The sequence below is a fragment of the Mauremys mutica genome, chromosome 13 (assembly GCF_020497125.1).
Source record: "Mauremys mutica isolate MM-2020 ecotype Southern chromosome 13, ASM2049712v1, whole genome shotgun sequence".
Taxonomy (NCBI): domain Eukaryota; kingdom Metazoa; phylum Chordata; order Testudines; family Geoemydidae; genus Mauremys; species Mauremys mutica.
In genome coordinates, this window is record NC_059084.1 from 3,287,115 (window position 1) to 3,303,539 (window position 16,425).

Genomic DNA, 16,425 nt, shown 5'->3' on the forward strand with positions numbered 1-16,425 from the left:
GGGGGCTGGCTCTGATCCGTTCCCCTTGCCTCTGTGTTCCCTGCTGGCAGGTTGCTGAGCTAGCCGGCTGCCTGCTGCAGTACCGCAGTGGTGCTGCACCCCCCACCCCGGGAGGAATTGCCGAGAAGACCCGGCGGGCCCCGCTGAGCAAACTCAGGTGAGCGCAACGCACCCAGGATGCGCACACAAAGCGCTGCATCACCCTGGGGGAGGAGGGGAGGAAAGCCGGGGCTGGGGGAATGCTCCGGAGACTGCGGTGGGGATAAGGCGTGAGGCTGCATTGGCTCTAGCCTCCCCATAAGTAAAACTTAAGGATGATGCATGTGACCGGCACAAACCCCCCCCCCCCCCCCCTCTGCAAACGCAACGCAGCTCTGGAGCTCGGGCTCTGCAGCGAGGAGGCTGGCAGGCTGCTTGTTCTGGATCACACCCTGGGCCAAAGGGGAGGATATTCCGCTTTGGGTCAGGCACGCCCCCAATCAGCGTCTGCCGGGGCCATTCCAGATGCCTCTCCTGCAGCATTGCACCCTGGGGCCTTGCTGTGCAGCTGGGGGGGGTTATTATTTAATGATTTTATGCTGCATCTCAAAGGGGATGCTGGCAGCACATGGGGTGATTGATGGGTGTGCTCCTTGCTTATTTCTTCCCCCTCAAGGTCAATGAAGGCAGATTCTCCCATAAAAATCCCCTGCCGTGCATGTGTCATCCCTGTGAAACATCGCTCTGCCCCTGGATCTAGATAAGGCATAGTTGAAGTAATGACCTTGCTCAGGCAGGTAAAACCATTTTTCCCCAACCTTTTTTAGGTCTCTCTGATCTTTAAGCGGGTGCATCTTGTGCTCAAAAGAAAGCAACATCTGCCCATGCTTTATAGGGCCAGCACAAGGTCTCCGCCACCACAGAAACCCCACTTCAGCCCCGAAGGCCTCCTTATAAAGCTCAAATGGGACTTCAGTGGGCCACAGTCTTTGTGAACAGCCTCTCCTGGCGCAGGGTGGATTGAGGTTAGAGGGGAGCTGGTTATACCAACATTTTGCTTTTTTCTTCCACATTGAGAAGTGAATTTCTCTTCCCGCGTCATTCTCCCTAGCCCCATGGAATTGTATCTTCGGTCCCTGGGCGCCCCCACGCAGGCCAGCTCACTTTGCCTTCTGTAATCAGCTGTGCTCTGTAGCATTGCTGCTTCTCTGACTCGCTTTTCTGTCTGGGCCTCACCTAGGAACATGGGGCCTAGATCCCAGGGATCCTGCCTTTAATCTACCCGCTCATCCCTCATCCCCCACGCCTCTGCCCATGAATAAGCGTCTCTGCATCAAACGGGGCTTCTCGGAGAGACTGTGTTTTTTGATAAAGCAAGTTAACAGAGTGCCACATACTGTGCAAATTGGCATAGGGGCTGGAACTAGGGGTGCTGCCGCTCACCCTGGCTTGAAGTGGTTTCCATTATATCCAGGGTTTACAATTTGGTTCAATGGCTCTCAGCACCCCCACTATAAAAATTGTTCCAGCCCCCCTGCAGATTGGATCAGGCACAATGTAAAGTTGACAGCAAGTTAACCCTCGTGGAACTGGGCAAAGCTTGGTGAACTGAACCCCTCTGCACAAAAGGGAATGTGTCAATTGTAATCAGCTTTAGAATCTTGCCGTATGTTTCTCAAACTATTCTTGAAGACACACAGGGAAGCTTTCCGGTTGTACACGAAGGGAAAGGGTTACCCTCCAATGATCCCTTCCTCCTGGGAATACCAGCACCCTTTGTCCCTGCGTTAATATCAGTTTGAAAAACCGATCAGCTACTTAGCACAATAACGTATTCTTGTCTAGCGGGTTTCTTTTCAATAGGATCTTTGATGCAAACTCAGCATTTAGTGGTGAGCCAAAAAAAAGAAAAGGTTTCCAGTTACATGTGTAATAGCAGCTCTCAGAGAAATCCCTTTCTGCTGCTGCAGTGGCTTCTTAAAGCACAAATCTTGAATGTGCATGTTAGTCTAAAGGACCACATTTCCCTAGCCACTTCTAGATGTCACCAGCCCCCTGGAAACCACAGAATCAAATGATCTTAGAGTGCAGGGCCGGCTCCAGGCACCAGCACAGGAAGCAGTTGCTTGGGACGGCCAATGGAAAGGGGCGGCACGTCCGGGTCTTCGGTGGCAATTTGGCGGCGGAGCCCTCGGTCCCTCTCGGAGCGAAGGACCCGCCGCTGAAGAATGAAGTGACGCGGTAGAGCTGCCGCCGATTGCGGCTTTATTTATTTATTTATTTATTTATTTATTTATTTATTTCCCCCACACACTTCGCCGCTTGGGGTGGCAAAAAAGCTGCCCGCCCTGCTAGAGTGGGGCAGATGCTTCATCTGAAGGAGCAGGAAGCAGGGGAAACCTCAGATTTGCCCATTATAAAATTGTTATACTTTGCCTAGGAAATTTCCTTCAGATTCTGCGTCTTTAAAAACCATCATCCCATCTCTAAGATAAGAAGCTTTTAAAAATGTAAAAGGATTTGCTGGGGGGAGCGAAAGGCTCCCTGGGCCTCATTGTCAGAGATGCTGGGAACACAGGCTAAGTTTACACTGCAGGGGAGGGTGAGCCTGGCAGCCTGGGTGTGCAGATTCACGCTCGCTGGGCTGGAGCTAATGTTGTGGCTCCGGCAGAGACATGGGCTAGCCACCCAAGCTCAGATGCAGGGGGTCGAGTGGGCTTGAACACCTGAGCTGCAGCTGAGCTACAAGGTCCACACGGATATTTTTAGCGTGCTAGCTTGAGCCCAGTTAGCACGAGTCTAACGAGTCTCACTCCCAGCTGCAGTGTAAACTTACCCACAGAGCCCTCATTGGCTTTCAATGGCCTCACAAGTGCTCAGCAGATCTGAAAATCAGTCCACAACTGCGACTGTGCATGTACAATCATGCATAAGTAAAGCACAAATATTCCACAGTGCGGGTAAGTAACCACTGGAACAATTTAACAAGGGTGGTCAGGGAGTCTCCATAAATCAAGATCAGGTATTTTTCTCAAGGATCTGCTCTAGTTCAGGGGCGTGCACAAGTGGGGGCAAGTAGGGCCCTGGGCCCCGCAATAATTGGGGGGGGCACAAAGCTCTTCTGGCCCCAGGGCTGGGGCAGGGGGCAGCGAGTTCCTCTGGCCTCAGGGCCTCAAGGGGGGCACAGAATGAGCCCCTCTGAAAGCAGTGAAATTTAAATTCCTGCATATGCCACTGTTCTAGTTCAAACAGGAATTGTTTCAGGGAAGTCCTGTGGCCTGTGCTATGCAGGAGGTCAGCCTAGGTGAGCACAGGGCTCCCTTCTGGCTTTATAATCTATTAATCACATCGATTGAAGATGCCTGTAATTCCCACAAACCAGCTAGCTGTCAAAATTGTTACTTTGTATCTGCAAATGACGTGGGCTCAAATGTAAAGGCTGAGATGAGGCTTTTTTGAAAATTTGGCCCAGAATATCTTTGTGTGTATTCTCCCTATGCTGTAGCAATGGTAAATAAGCATTTCCACTCCCAGAATGGGGCGTTTTCCTGCTGACCTTTGTAGGTGAGGCTGGAGCACGGCAGTCAAGGAAGTAAACAGAATGGGGCCATGATGGCTTGTGTGCTTGGGTTGAAACTCAGAAATAAATCGATGTTGACCCAGTGGAAAACTGCAAGCTCTGCAGGGAAACAAATGTTGGGTGGAAACATGAATCTGCTTTTGACAGTGTTTGCACACCTGTCTGTGCATTACCCAGGCCTATTCCTTGCCAATGAAGCAAAGCAGGTCTGATGGGAAGGGCCCTGGATCCCCTTCACGTCCATCACTTCACCCCATGTAGCAGTTTGGGGATGGGGTGGATAATGAAGGGGAAAGGATTCTGGGTAAGCAGGGCCAACCTTCTATATTCTGCAGGAGATGATTCAAATCCACATATGTTTAAATACAATTAATGAAGCTATGGATTTCAACGCCGTAATAAAGCTAGTATTGTCCCCAAGACCCAGGGTTCGAATGATTAAGCATTTAACGAAGGCAGGAATTTCTCTTTCTTCCACACACCCCCCTTGCATATTTATTATTAAGTAACGAATCTGGGACCAACACTGCCCCATTGGATTGTAACAGTGAGATCACAACTTAAGTCCATCAGTATTATGGGGCAATTGGCTGCTCCATTGTAAAGAGGTGGGATTCAGACGGTTGGAGTCCTACAGCCACAAAAATTACAAGGCTCTTCCTACAGTCACCGCCATACTTGGGCACAAGAGAGACCAATGGCTTCAAAACACCCCCAGGTCTTTGTGCTGCAATTTGCTGATCAGTACTTAGTGCCTTGCAATTACCCTCTGGCAGGGGGGTGGAATGTAACACATGCGAGTTCATTCGGTACAGAGCCCATCAGGTCTCCAGAGTGAGCAACCACCCCATGCCACTGATAACAGATCCGTGGAATCCATGTGGTTCCAGTTTATGGGGGACTGGATCCCATTGCTCCAAAGAGCCCATCTCAATCTGCCCCTATGTTCAATGTGCCCCTAATATAAACACCTTGTATTCTTTGTCTTCCCTCCTCCCACCCCTGGAAAAAAAATAACCGATTGAAATATTTGTAATGATCTTTCTGAACTTAGAACGTCTTCCTCCATATCAGGTTTATGTTTTGTTTGTGATTTTTTTTAACACGAAACAAAAAAAAGGCCTAATATAGAAGAGTGCAGGGAGGCCTCTTTAAAGTGCGCCTCAGCATTTTGTTAGCCATTTCAAAACTAAGGTTTGGCTCTGCCTTCACTGTGTGCCCTGTATTTTTAACCCTTTGGGGTTGCCGAACGCTGGGTTTATCCCACTAGCAACTTTGCAGGATGTGGACGTGACACTGGTACTCGTGAGGTCTCCCGACAGTATAGTGAAAAGCAGGGTATAGGAGCTTAAATGTAAACCCTCCATTTTATGGTAATTGCTGTCATTTATTAAATATGTGTATATCAGAAATGTGTTCTTGATGCTACTGGAGTGACGTGTGACAAGGAAACCAAGGAAATTCTGAGTTCAGATGGTCTCTCTGTTCTTCCTTCAGCCCCATTGTGTCTCGGCTTTGCAGTCGCTTTGGGTTTTTATCAGTCAGGGCGGTGTGGTTGCACTGGAGTGCCAAGATAGCCTTTCCACAGCATTGCCTTGGCTTTGCCAGTGACCTTTAGGGCCTGTTGTCGTTTTTTCAGAAATGGCCTCCAGTTTTGTGGTTGCAGATGAAAGCATTGAGACATTTACCTGATTGCACCCGCAAATCAGGCGGTTAGCTGTCTACATTCTGACATATGTGCCCAGAGTCATTTGCGGGCACAGAATTATGCCCACAGGATTGGAGGCTGGGTTGGGCTTACACCGAAGTGTGGAGTAGGTCGGGTTTTGTTTGCTTTCTAAAAGCAGGGCCCTGGCTCTGAATCAGGATCCTCTAGCACAGACCATGCAGAGTGTATCCAACTTCAGTGGGATGCCACACAGGTGCAGGGATTCATGTTAGCATATCCTGAGGCAGGATTGGGGATTGATATAAGAAGTATGTGGGGAAAGAGGATGTGAGTTAACTTTTGGGACAGAAACCAAACTTACCATCCAGTTCCTGGCGTTTTTGTTTTTATTTTTTATTTATTCATTGCCAGTCAGTTAAAATCTTGCGCCAAAATGGCGATAATTCCCATTAAATTGAGAGTAAAGGCTGCAAAGGGCAGACATTAGATTAGTATAAATGAACTCTTAACCTTTGAGAGAAATGTGCTTTTCTGGGCTAGAGCCTAGTGGATTAGCCCGATTATAACTGAACTGGCCCCCTCTTTACTGACAGATCAAACTCTGTTTAGAACCTACATTCAGACACAGTCAAGTTTAAACTCTGCTTAAAGATCGTTCTCAAACCCTGTTTAAAGCCCTGTGTGAGTGGGCGCATAGCAGAGTCTGCAACCAGCTTTAGTGAGCCCAGTTCTTGGGGGGAAAAGATTGGCCCCATCAGTCGGGAGGGCCCTTCGAACACTATTAGCCAAAGCCATATTGCAACAGAGCTGTAGCTTGCTGAGTTCTGCTCCCTGGCGAGCTCAGTTGGGATGTTTCTAAACCGCTATTTAGAACTTTGCTTTGAAGCCTCCAAAAGGAGGGATGAAGCCTCAACACAGCCCCCAAACACGAGGCGAGGCCATTCTGTTAGAAACTGGCAAACGTCAGCATTAGCTCAGATTATGTAAAATATAACAAAAGGAGCAATGGAAGGGAAAACAACCATAAATCGGACACAATAGCAGCACTGCATGAGGAACAGTGACTCGAATAGCAGGTGGCCATACAATTTCAGTATCAGAGTTAATGTTCTGAAACAAGTCTCCTCTGCATGTTCCCATTCTTGGAACAATCTGAGGGATCCTGCTCCAGTTACCCAGTAAAGTTTCTGGTCCGTCTGCTGTCTCAGTTGGAAGGAACTGAGGGAGTCGGAGTGCCATGCCACCCTTTCGTAGCCTCACCCTCTGAACGTTCACAGTCACCCGGGGGCAGGAGAGCGCTTCAACAGGCACTGCTGCTAGACAGTTCCACTGGTCCACCCTCACTGTTGCCACATCCCAGGAGTGTGAATGTCCCGGGGTCCTCTCAAAGAATTCTGGTTCATTTTCATATCGTCTTGGGAACTATCCATCCTTTACTTTCACATGACTTACGAGAAGAGGCTGAGGGAACTGGGATTGTTTAGTCTGCAGAAGAGAAGAATGAGGGGGGATTTGATAGCTGCTTTCAACGACTTGAAACTTGGGGTTCCAAAGAGGATGGAACTAGGCTGTTCTCAGTGGTAGCAGATGACAGAACAAGGAGCAATGGTCTCAAGTTGCAGTGGGGGAGGTTTAGGTTGGATATTAGGACAAACTTTTTCACTAGGAGGGTGGTGAAGCACTGGACTGGGTTCCCTAGGGAGGTGGTGGAATCTCCATCCTTAGAGGTTTTTAAGGCCCAGCTTGACAAAGCCCTGGCTGGGATGATTTAGTTGGGGTTGGCCTTGCTCTGAGCAGGGAGTGGGACTAGATACCTCCTGAGGTCCCTTCCAACCCTGATATTCTATGATTCTATGGTCACTGTTCTATACAGTAACCAGGCCCTGTCCAGCTCTTGGCAGAGCCGATAATTACAAGATGGTCTCTAGGCATTTTTGGTTAGATCATCAGCTGGCACAAACCAGCATAGCTCTGTTGCCGTTGTGGAAGCTCTGCCAGTTGACCCCAGCTGGGGATCTGGTGCTGTATCTCTGCAGAGAAGAGGCCCCTAACTGGAGGGTTTAGTTCTTTTACTGGGTAGACCCTGTTCTTCCCTTTCAGTAAGTGTCAGGTTCCTCTCTCACACAGATACTGCTGCTTGGCTCCGTTTTAGGTGGCAGCTTTCTGCCTGCCTGCCTGAGGTTCGATGGTGCTGAGGGCCTCAACTTCCTTTGGAGTCGGGGGGAGGTGAGGGCATCCAGCACCTAGCAGGATGGTGGCGTGTAAGGCCTCGGCGAGGCTGCTGAGTTAGACTTGTTCTGGAGCCGGCACAGCAGCCACTGATTCGCTCAGAATTCCAGGGTGGGAGACACCTGAAAACGTCTGTCTGCTTGGCACAGGAAGGGTGGCTGAGCTGGCGTCCCTCCCTGGGTGGATGGCAAACTTATTCCAATATCTATTTTAATGTGGTGCAATACATTGTGTTCCACTGTAATATAAACACCCTCAAATCTTTCTCAGCGAGGCAGTAGCATGAGATCGTATGTGATGGTCTCAGCAGTGCTATTTATCCTCTGACTCCAGTGAGAGGGTATGAATCGGGCTATTTTTGTGTATGTTTTGTCCCTATAAAATGTCGGAAATAGCCGTAGCGGTGGTATGCCCGCGAAGCACCAGACTGTGAATGCTGGAATCACAAGATAGAGCAAAAGGCTCCTGACTGATCACTTCAAGTGCCGTTTTTTCTTCGCCTCCAATCCTTAATGGGACTGGCCGTCCCGTGGTGTTTAAAGCTCCATTGCTTGAAGTGGAACAGAGTCATCCACTGAAATGGCGATTCTACGTTCAAGGGCAGTTGAGGGTGTCCAGCATCTGGCAGGATTAGGCCCCTGGAGGAGGTAGCAAGGATCTGTGTGAGCCAGATATCTTCAGTGGGAGTGAGGAGGGAGGTACTACAGGCATTTCAAGGGGAAGGAACAGATGAGCGGTTTGAAGGTAAAAGTATCAGCGGTGAGCACAGGAACTTACGCAGCTCAAACAAGTGAGTCCAGTGCCCAGGCCCTGACAGTGGCCCCAGCACTGGATTAATCAGCGGAAAGTGCAGGAAACCCTGGAGAAATTTGCCTGAGGAATAAACTTGCCCAAACTCCCATCAGTCAGAGGCTGGCTTATGCCCTGGACCCTGAGAGTTAATCCCCATTTCTAAACTCTTGTTGCTGTTTAACCGTCACGATGTAAGTCTGGAGGTTCCATTATCCAGAGAAATGCCCGGGTCTTTTTTTGACTCTTGCTAAGTTCTGGGGCAATGAGTGCCACCAGCTGATTGTGTTGCACAGAACAGGCGTTTCCTTTAATGAATGTTAAATGTGCTCCCTTCCCATCGGATTGAATATTCCGCCCCTCGTCCTTTCATCGTATCATCAACAGAAGCTCTGGTCTGCCTTCTCTAGGCCATTCTTTATTGTGTCTTCAGTTCCAGCACATTGGAACCAAGGACCCTCTCCCATCATTCCAAGCCCTAGTAAAAACCAGTAGCATCAAAATAAAGAACTAACTAATTAAACTACGACGAATTTTGCACTGAGGAGTGATCTGTTCTGACTTATGTCCCTTCTTGTTCATTAGGTAAATGGTTCTAGGGTGAGATCCTCACTCACTCTGGCTCCTTGGCGCTCCATAGAAAGGCCCTAAAGCCTCATATGTGGGTGTGGGTGGAAGGCTGCCACCCGACTAACGCCTTGCAAGCCCTGGTGTGGGAGGTGTGCCCCGGGCAGGGCTGCAGTATGCAGCACTGCAGAGTTTCTGAGCAAGGCTGCAGTCTATAGCAGAGCCCTGGGGCTGCCACACCGAAGGCCCCCAGGACTGTCTACGTTACACCAGGGGCCTGCCCACGGCAGCCCAGGTTTAAAAGGATACAACGATGTCTTAATGCCATGTTAGCCGTCCCTCCCCCTGTGCTGCCATTTCTGTGCTGTACCTCTTAGAACCACAGCAGAGAATTTCAGCCCGGATCTTTTCCATCTCTGTTCATACGCACGTTCTTCCATGTCATTCTCGTTGCCCATTTCAGAACCTTCTATATTTCTGTTAGATCCTCTTTGAGAGGCGGTGTCCAGAGCAGAGCATTCGAGGTCAGGGCATAGCACTGATTTATAAAATGGCGTAATAGGGCTCTCCATCCCATCCCTTTTTCATTCTAACACTTGGTTGTCTTTCGTGACCCCTGCCTCCTCTGAGCCGTCCACAATGATAGCAACTCTTTTTGTGAAGTTATAGCTAATTTAGAACCCGGTACGAGGCTCAGAGAGGATCTCTTTTGAGACAGGAATGACAGTGTCCCTAGCCCTCCCAGAGACAATGTGCTATTTTGCTGTTACATGACGTACTGGAGAATCTGCTCTGCTGGATTTTGGAAGCCTACGTCAAAGTATGGAAGTTTGCGGTTTGATTCCCCGCTAGAAGTCTTACCTTGGTACGGGGGGCTGAATCGTGGGGCTTCGGTACACACGGCTATCGTGCACCAGACCAGAGAGCTTGGAATGATTGAGCCAGCTGCTCAGTTCTTGCCGTCTGACAGTGACCGCAGTAACCAGGTGAAGAATTGAATCAAAATAAACCTCGGCCAGTGCTCTGACTGTTCCTGTTTAATTCAATCAAATCTCCATTTTTAAACGGCAAGGAATCTGGGCTAGGATTCCAGTCTGCCGTACCAGAGTCCCACACAATCCGGGGGACTTGCTGCCTAACTTACGTCCAGCTTGCTTGGGAGTCTGTGGGGCAGAATGATCTAAGGATGGGGAGGAGTCTGCTCATATGAATTCCATAGAAATTGTGAAAGTCTCTCTCTGAGTTGGCAACTGGCAGGCCCTCCCACTGCCATCTGGAATGCGATCACCCTGGGCTGCGTAGGGAGTCTCAGGAGGTTGCCAACACCTGCCAGCAAGCTGGGATTACAAACATAGTCTAAATGCTTCTTCAGAAAACCCAGGTCCTCGCCTGGTGTCGATGGTCTCATCTCGCAGGCCTCCCTGCACACGAGACTGGGCACGTTCTGGCTATGCTGAATTCCAGCCGTTCTCAGACGGTGGCCTGGGACCCCTAACTGGGTTGCAGCCCCATTTTAATGGGGGTGCCAGGGCTGGTGTTAGACTTGCTGGGGCCTGGGACTGACGACCAAGCCCCACCACCCAGGGCCGAAGCCCGAGAGCTTCAGTCCTGGGTGGCAGGGCCCAGGGCTACATGCCTCCCGCCTAGGGCTTAAGCCCTTCAGTTTTGCCCCTCCTCCCCCGAGCAGTGGGGCTCAGGCTTTGGCTTCAGCCCCCCCACCTGGGGCAGCTGGGCTTGGTGGGCTCCCCCGTCCTGGGGTCACGTAGTAATTTTTGTTGTCAGAAGGGGGTCGTGCTCCCAGTGCAATGACGTTTGAGACCCCCTGATCTACTCTGTGCGTCTGTAGTGTGGTGACTTCCGAGCACTACTGCGGAATGAAGCGCTTTCCGCCGGTGTAGACCGTGACTGATGTGCCCAGGTTAAGGAAGGATTTAAACTGTACTTGGCATTTTAGACTCCTGCTGGTGGCCACCATGCTCCTGAGTAACGGCATCACTCGCGGCATTGGCTGTGTGTGGACCCTACGCCAGAGATTACTAAGCCAGTTCCAAGCCTCATGAGCAAAGGACGGTCACTGTTTAATATAACTGAGAAGCTCTCTCTTTTCAGGTCCATTTCAGTTTATTCGTGGTGAGATGTTCATGAGTTTCCAAAATGATCTGCTGCATTAAACAACAGCAACTTCTGTCACAAGTGAAAGGATAAGGAGCCGTCGGATACTCTCTTGGTGACTAACCCGCAGTGGGTTGTTATGTGGCAAATGAGTTGCAGCCACACAAGGATCGAACCATTCTACCCGTGTGGTTTTGGTCTTGTGTACTGCCGCACTGAGTCCAGGGCACGCTCCCTGGGGTACCGTGCGGCTCCCTCCACGTGTACTTCATACACCTTCATTCTTAATCCTTCCCCACAAACAGTCACGTTCAACCCAAACCAAGACTGTCCTCCTAATTCCATAGGCAGTGGGCTGCGGGAGAGACAGGCAAATTGAGTTGTTTCTCTGTAGTTTGAACAAGTAATTCATGGGAAACAAAGGAGATGCCGGTGGAGAGTTTGTACTGCAGAGGCTCTGCTGTGTTCATGCATTTGTCCTGTGTACAGAACACTGCTGCATGTAACAGTCACCACCACCAATTGTCTGCGTGGTTTGAACCTGAGGCTTCGGCACCAGCACACAGGCCCTAGCACTTGAGCAAAAGGAGCAACTCCGTTAGGCGGCAGCAATAGTAGTTTGTTGTTTACGTGGACCAGTCAGTAGAAGAGGATGTGACACGCTTAGCTTGTATGTTACACTTAGAACCGACAGCTTCTCTCAGTTTTGACGCTTTTCTGCCGTTTGGCTGCTGGAAATGGAGCCTGATTGTACCAGTGCAAATTCCAAATAGTACTTTATAGCGTCATAAAAGTGTAGGACTGGAAGGGACCTTGAGAGGTCGTCTAGCCCAGTGCCCTGCACTCAAGGCAGGACTACGTAATAACTAGACCATTCCTGACAGATGTTTGTCTAACCTGTTCATAAACACAGTGGTGGTGGTCCGACAGTTTAGTAGGGGGCCTATGCAAAATAACTTGGGGGAGAGCCGTCCAATACCCTCTACATAACCATCATCTCTACAGGAGCTGGTTGCCCCTGGCTGACTGTAATCCCCTCAGGTCGTGACATCCCTGCCCATCTCCATGTTCATACACTCCCACACCAACCTGTCTGAAGCGCTGTTGCTCCCCGCTCTTGGGACTGGCCGTGCAAGTTTCCACAGGTGGGTCAGGTGACTGCAGTTGGGGAATTTTGCATTCTTCTGCACTCCCTGGCGTCTCTGCCAAGCAGAACCAAGGGCAGGGACTTGGAGTGAGACTCTGGCTGGCAGTTCAGAACCGTGTGTGGTGTGGGACCCCATACGACTGCACAGATAGCAGAGAGCCCCTGCAGCCAAGTATCCATGGACTTGGGTGGACTATCCCACTGGCTGTCTGAATAGCACTGTGGGCTCATGGCTTAAGAATATTTTGGAGGTTGGGGGATATGAACCCACTAACTTTTCCACCTGGTGCTGGAACACATCAGCCCGATGGTGGTGCAGGGGATGCTGCGTGTTGTCTATCTGCAGCAGCGTCAGATGCTCTCCGATCCTTTAAACCCCATCCCAGTTGCCGTGATAACCCTTTCAGCTGGGTTACAGCAACCTAGAGGCCAACATGGATTTTTGTGGGGTGCTGGTAGCTGCTGCCTTGAGGAGGAGGAGGACTGGGGGGCTGGCAGGGCGTTGGATTTCAATGACAGCTAAGCTGCCTAAGTCCAGGGGTCATGGCTGAAGGCAGGGTGTCCTTTCTCCAGTAAATGCGATAAACAGGAAGTGGGGGAGCTGGGGCTTGGCAGTTTGGACGTGAAAGGTGAAATTTATGAAATCCCAGTTGTAGGGTAGAAAAGGGTTAATCGGGCCCTGTAGCAGAGTCGAAGGGTCAATCCCCTCCCCAGACAGCTTGTTTTAGGGCAAATGGTGACTTGTAGGATAACACCCGCAGCAATGAAGAAAGAAAACAATTATTTCCAGCTCTGTTTTAGGACTCTTGTTACAACATTTCATGGGGCCTTATTCCATCTGATACTAAACCCCAGATAGCCCCACTTTGTGATTCTTGTGCTAGATGCATCCTCTGGGGGTGTCGGGGTATTCAGGTGCAGCAGAGTCACTCCACTTCGGAAAACGTGCTTCTGGACACTAGTGATAGTGATAGTAAGTGGCCTGTGAACAGGGGAGGGCCAGGTTTTCAAAATCTGCATTTTCAGATCCATTTGGCATGCAACTGTGTGCTGCGCTCGCAGGCCCCGTGTCGGAAGTTGTGCTCACAGCTTAGGCGTTCTAATGCACGTTAAAAGCTTTTCAAACTCTGCTATAATCACTCCTTCCCTTCTGACTGAACAGGCTGATGACGAATGACATGAAGAGATGAGGATCGGTTCACTTACGAACTGATGGAATTCTCTCAAGTCTGCCGTGTTCCTTCTGTTAGGCTTTGTCTGCGCTGCGAAGCTAGGCCGGCATAGCCCCGTGGTGTAGATGCAGCCATACACGCACAAAAGAGTTGGTCTTCTTCGAGTGATTGCTCATGTCCATTCCAATAGGTGTGTGCGCGCTGCGTGCACCATCGTCGGAAGCTTTTACCCTAGCAGTACCGGTCGGGTCAGCTTTGGAGCCCGCGGTGTATATAGGCCCCTGCCGACCCGCCGCCTGCTCAGCTCCTTCCTACCGCCAGAGACGGTCATTGGAGCAACTGGTCTCTTGCTTTGGCAAGTGCTTCCTAGTGGTTTTCCCTGTACATAGTTGTTATCCTTCATCTTAGTTAGTTTGTTAGTTCGTTAGTACGTTTAAGTTGGGGGATTCTCCCCCCCAATATTTTTCCCCATCACCGGGGCATGCAGCGGCCCCCAGGGGTTCAAGCCGTGCGATAGGTGTGGTAGGCCTATGCCCAGAAGGGATCCACACACCGCTTGTCTGAAGTGCCTGGGAGAGGATCATTGGCAAGAAAAGTGCACCGTCTGCAGAGGCTTCAAGCCCAGAACTAAGAGGGAGAGAGACTATCACCTCACACTCCTCTGGGTGGAGTCCGCTCTCCAGCTCAAGAGTTGGCACCGGCAGCCTCGGTGCACAGTGCACCAGCCTTGGCACTGAGTAAGGACTCACATAAGGAGCATCAGCACCGTTCCCCTGTGTGGAAGGCCGGCTCATCGGTGTGGCACCGATCACAATCCCCGGCGCCACATAAGAAGAAGGTGGAGCAGGGCCGCTCCCCTGCCAAGAAGAGCGGACAGGACTCCTGCATGGTGTGTCCCACGTTGGGACACCAGAAGGCTGGTCTGTCATTCCCGGCACCGTCGACTCCAGCCTCGAAGCGGGGTCTGTCGAGTCCAGTGTTGGTGAACTCTCCGGGAAGTGTTGGAGGAGGACTGGACCTATTGGAATGGATATGAGCAACACATCTCAAAGAACAACAGTTACCAAAGGTGAATAACCATCTTTTCTGCTGGTGTGGGAATCTTTTCTTGGCATAGCTGTGTCTACACTGCAGGTTTGTTGGCACTGCTGTGTTGGGCAGGGGCATGTTTTGTTTTGGTTTTTGTTCACATCCCTGACCAAGATAGCTATGCCGATTATAGGTGTAGCCCAAGCCGTGAGTACTGCAAGGCATCCCTCCTGGTCTTCGTTCCCCAAATTGCTGCCAATGCTGATTGGGAGGAGGAAACTATTTCACCTGCTTTTGATCTTATTCAGGACATCACAGAATCCAACTTGCAAGCAAGAGTCACTCGAGCTGATGGGAAAGTGTGATCTTTAACGAGTTTAAATGTAACAGTCTCCTCAAGACGAATGGATGAAGTTCACACCTCGTTTGGTACTGTGGCATCCTCGCTGCAGGTTCAGCAAGACAGTGCTGCACGAATGCGTGAGTGACGCCTGTACTCTGCACCCAGAAGGACTAGAAATGCCATTGGGTAATTACATCAGCAGGTGGACCTGACGGCTGTTGGTTTGTATTGCTCTGTCCTGACCAGCAATGCTGATCTCTCCCTTTGTTGCAATAAATGAGCCATAACCTCACCCGCTGATTAAGAGGATAGCCAAGAGATTCAATGTCAGTTCAGGGGGGCACGTTTGGCCTGGTCTACGCTTAAATAGTAGATTGGCCTTGTTATGCCATGCAGGGCTGTGGAAAAATTTCACGCTCTGAGTGCGATGGTTAGGTCGACCTAACCCCCAGTGTAGACACAAGAAGGTCAATGGAAGAATTCTTCGGATGACCTAGCTACCACCTCTCAGAAAGGTGGGTTAACTACACTGATGGAAGAACCCCTTCTGTCGATGTAGGAAGCGTCTACACCAGGGGTGAAAGTAACTTAAAGGACTTACCGGTACTCCGGAGTCCTCAGGAGGGGCGGGGACTCAACCAGAAGAGGCGGGGCCTCTACCGGAAAAGGCGGGGCCTTTAAATCCCCAGGCGCTTTAAATCAGGATTTAAAGGGCCTGGGCCCAGGGCTGGGGCTGGGGTTGTGGTAGCGGCAGCTGGAACCCTGGGCACTTTAAGTTACCCCCGGAGCTACCAGCCGCAGAGGCTTTAAATCACTTTAAATCACCATCATAGGGGGCTCCCCGCTGTCACCGCCACCCTGGGGCCCCGGCCTCTGGCGGAGCTTTAAAGGGCCCAGGGCTCCGCTGCAGTAACGGCAGCTGGGAGCCCCTGGGCCTTTAAATCACTGCCAGAGCCCCGCTGCCGCTACCCCAGGGCTCCAGCAGCGGGGCTTGGGTGGCGATTTAAAGGGCCCCAGAGGGTAGCGGCAGTGGGAGCCCCGGGCCCTTTAAATTGCCGCCGGGGAAGCTGATTGGCCCTGGTACGGCGCACCGGCTCTTGCTGGTAAGCTGTACCCAGGGCGTACCGGCTTACTTTCACCTCTGGTCTACACTGTGGTTTTACAGTGGCACAGATGCAGCAGCTGTGGTGTAGACGTACCCTTAGACAGAAAGCAGCTTGCTACACACACTTCATTTTTCATGCATTCATTTCTATTGTCTGGATACAAAGGTTGCAATCCTGTTTCCATCTAAGTCAATTGCAAAACTCTGATTGATTTCCATGGAGCCAGGATTTCATTCAAACTGTTGACATGAGCTTTTCTGTTACAGATGTAATCTCTGAAATGTTCCTCCCCGTTCTCTTGGTCTCTTTCTCAGCTGCGACCCCATGGAGCCCATCCAGTGCTGCTTTGGTGGAGCTCTTCCTGCCTGCTCATTTGTTTGTCTCTCATGTGTTTTGGATAATTGACATGATCCTGGTTTGCTTAAGTGTTTTGTCTTTCCTCCTGGCAAAGACAGCTCTGTTACTGGTACCTGCCGTACCCTGCACTCTGCATCACTGAATCGTTCACTTAATTGTTAGCAATGTCCCCCTCTCTTTTCTAGGTGATGTAAATACCCCTGTCCTCACTGGTGCCTGACGCAGTGACTTCTTACTTAGATGAAGTGGTTTTTCACCTCCCCTTTTTATGTACTGCTGCCTCACGTCTCTGCCTCACGCTTTCCCACTTTGTGCTGAAATCCTGCCCATCCTCTCCTGCCCCAGC

At 50.5% G+C, this 16,425-nt stretch overlaps 1 protein-coding gene across 4 annotated transcripts in view; it reads left to right on the top strand.

Moving 5' to 3' along the window:
• The window catches only part of SNPH (syntaphilin), a 34,728-nt gene that overhangs the window by 788 nt on the left and 17,515 nt on the right, over positions 1-16,425 (top strand). For all 4 annotated transcript variants that reach the window (XM_044984572.1, XM_044984571.1, XM_044984574.1 and 1 more), the window contains exon 2: positions 51-157. The gene's annotated coding sequence lies outside the window, so the exon portion shown is untranslated. The remainder of the gene's footprint in view (positions 1-50; positions 158-16,425) is intronic.